The sequence below is a fragment of the Ruditapes philippinarum genome, unplaced genomic scaffold, assembly GCF_026571515.1.
Source record: "Ruditapes philippinarum isolate M1 unplaced genomic scaffold, ASM2657151v2 ctg6687_1_1_1_1, whole genome shotgun sequence".
Taxonomy (NCBI): Eukaryota; Metazoa; Mollusca; class Bivalvia; order Venerida; family Veneridae; genus Ruditapes; species Ruditapes philippinarum.
In genome coordinates this window covers 8,263-11,924 of record NW_026852093.1, presented here as the reverse complement: position 1 = coordinate 11,924, position 3,662 = coordinate 8,263, and positions in this window count along the sequence as shown.

Below are 3,662 nucleotides of genomic sequence, written 5' to 3'. Positions count from 1 at the left end.
GCATATCAATCGTCGATATATTTAACATGTTTGATCCTGATAATTTCATTACGTGATCCGCCAATTTGCAGTCACGTATACACTTAGGTGTGCGGACACACGATAGATTGGGTAAAATTATATCTGCACAAGAAACACTTTTTCGGTGTTTACAATTTTAAATAGTAATGTTCATGAATATTACATAAATGTTATCGTTAAAAGATTTAAGCTAAGAATTCGAACAAAAAACACATATAAAATCAAGCAATAACTTTTTTTATAATGTTACATATAATATCCAAGAAATATTTATTATCAAACTTTAAGTCAGACGCAATTTTAGATAATGATAACAATACATTGAATCAAAATACAACGTTTCAAAATAACTTTGCCAATGAAAGGTTGTTTTAAATTGTTGATATTCATTTTTATGTATGTATGCCGAAGTGTAAAAACAATTATTTATTTTAAAAAAGATTGTGTGTATTCGGAATGGATTGTAATTTTTATTTATAAAGAAAAACTCAAAGCTTTTTCACACTATAATTTTAGAAGTTATATTTATTTTGACCCTAAATGTATAACTAAACTTTCGAACAGATATTTTAGTTAACAAAGGATACACATTTTTATTTTTATGAAATATATTGTTCGCATGGTTATTTGTTTTTTTAACCTTTCAATGATATAATTTATGTCATGTATACTTACTTTTTATTATTGATGGTTGTAGCAAAATTATCATTTTTTGACAAGTCTCTGGGACAGACGTCTTTATGTTGCCAACTGACCTTACCTCAAAGTCTTCAATTATTATTTTTGTTAAATCAAAACACACGGATTCTTTACATGTTTCTTATGAGATGACTGAGATTTTCACAATTGTTTCAATGAGCATAGTCACCTTCACAATAATAAACTTTTAATTATGACCTGTAAACTAACATTTGCAAGAAATGGTAACTATAATTATTGGTTTATTACTGAAATTGCATTTAAGGCCATGTGAAAAAATGGTGTAATATTACAGATATGAACTACATATAAAAAAAGCTTTCTTTTCAAATGCACAGGTGTATTACGCGAACTAAAGGGAAGAATTTCGGCAAAGAAATTCCATTATGTCCGTACCATTATACGTTTCATAATGTAGCAGGACGGATACACTTAAGTCAATTCAATGCCAAATAGAAAGCTTAACAATATATACGATTTTTATATTTAAGGATTTTTTAAATTTTGGTCTGGTTCTCGAATAATGAGTCCAGAGTCGGTGAACTACCTTCATAGTTTGGTATAAGACATTTGTACAGTCTTACACTTTTGTTCCATATGACCGAGTGGTTAAGGTCGTTGACTTCAAACCACCTGTCCCTCACCGCTGTGGGTTCGAATCCCGACAGGGACTTTGGATTCTTTCATGTGAGGAAGCTATCCAGCTAGCTTACGGAACGTCGGTGGTTCTACTCAGATGCCCGTTCGTGCCTGTAATAATGCACGGAAGGGCACCTGAGGTCTTCTTCCACCAGTAAAGCTGGAACGTCGCGATATGACCTATACTGTGTCGATATGACGTAAAACCCAAAACAAAACAAACAAAAAGACGGAAATGACAATACATGTTTACGGAGACGAATATGAATATTTTATTTACTAGTATTCTTATGGAGTACTCGCAAAATAAAACGTGTCATTTCACAGTTATTCAAACATATAGATGACTCGGCTACTTTGCAACCGAATAAAGTTTACTGGAACTTTATAACTTATAACATTATAGTTACCATTAACTACCTAAAAGTGTCAAACATATTCATGCTATAATTCGAACATGATTTATCGCATTATAAGTTCAAATGTTTTTAAGCAATTGATATTACTTTCTATTTAAGGTTATTTCATTGTTTAGCAGTAGAAGTAATACCCAATTAATTATAAATAATGTTTTCAATAAATTTATTGACATCGTATATCTACAACATATTGATCATGTGATTTACATATACCATCGAACGCAGCTCTTTTATTTGTTGGCATTGCGCTGGTGAAACTACATTTCCATTATTTTTTACATACAGTAATCTTGATACATTGTAATTCAGTAAAATGAAAATGATATTTCGAGACGGTTTACAGTTTTACATAAAGTAGTTTTATTGGTTTCTGAAAAAGGCATTACTTTAAAAGTCTATTGCTTCGATTAAGTCACAATTACGTTTAAAGCAACTTAGCTCGACTAGAAGTTTATCTGTTAACTACGTCAAACGTTCTCTCAATTAAAATTAAGCGTTTAAGCTAAAGTTTAAACTAAATAATAATATTAAGAGACAGGAATCTTAAACTATAAAATTTAAAATGAATCTAAATCAAGAAAAGAAATGTCAAACAATGTAACCTCGTTTCGAACCTCAATTTTGTATTAAGCTACAACTTGTTTGACTGCGAAAGATTAAATTGTCATACCTTTCTCATTCGTAATACAGATTGATTGTCATAAAGTCAGCTATTGGCCTTAATTAAATACTTAAGTATACGTCTTAATTTAGGATTTAGGACAAAGTATCTTTATCACAATTTTGATAATCGTTTATCCAATAAAAATATTTAAGATTAAAAATTAAAACAACAGCAAACATTATTATAGAAAAGCACTTTTTTATCTTTAAATTTATTAATCTTACTTATTCTGGTAGATACGCAAGTTTTAAAAACATTTCAATAAAAAATATTATGTTCTCTGTGAACTTAACCATCATCGTATATGGCGATTCCTAAATTTATTTCTCGGTCAGGATTTGCAACTTATATGAGTATTCATAAATGAGGCCGTATGTTTAGCTTAATAGGGAGAACAACGTTAAAGTTATCGAACGGATCGAGCGAGGCAAATATGACCCCGGATATTAAGAATAATGGGCATTTGTCCCTCACCGCTGATTCAAAAATTATTTTGATTAGTCAATTACAACAAAATTGATACACAGAAAGCCTGAATCCCCTTGTCCCCTGCAAAGTCTGGCGCTTTTTTAACTCATTTTGACTTTAAAATCGCCCTTTCTTTCACCAAGTGTGTCTGCCTTTCCCTTTTGGCGCCCATTTGATGGTTTTGCTATAAAAGCAAAAGCCTCCGGAAAAAAATCTTTGCACCACTAGAATAGTGGCAAACGTCTCTACCATTTAAACTTGTCCTTAACACTTAAAAATCATGTTAAGCACAATTGTTAGGCTGCATTTCGCGAACAATTATCTCATTTGCAGATGTTAATTAGGCTGTAATGCTGTCGAGTCTTATTTTATTTTTTTAAAAGACGTATGATTTACTGCGGAATGACACGATTTATTTTGCAAGTCAAAATACAAATACATTCACTAACATCAGCTTCGAACCTCAGGACCTGTTTTAAATTCCTTGGAAAACGTCTTTGTTCCAAAACACTTTACTTAAACCTTACTCAAATGGAAAGACGCTGTTTTTATATCTCCGTATAAAATAACTATGAAACTGTCTGATTTAATGTTATGAGTGTTGTTTAAAAACAGAATATTGTGAAACCAGGCTTATATCATATCATGCGTAAGCACGTTGTGTCCACCTAAACTGTACTTACTGTTTTGAATTTGAAAAAAAATCGCATTGGTGGAAGAGATGTTGCATTGCATTGTCGCAAATATACAGG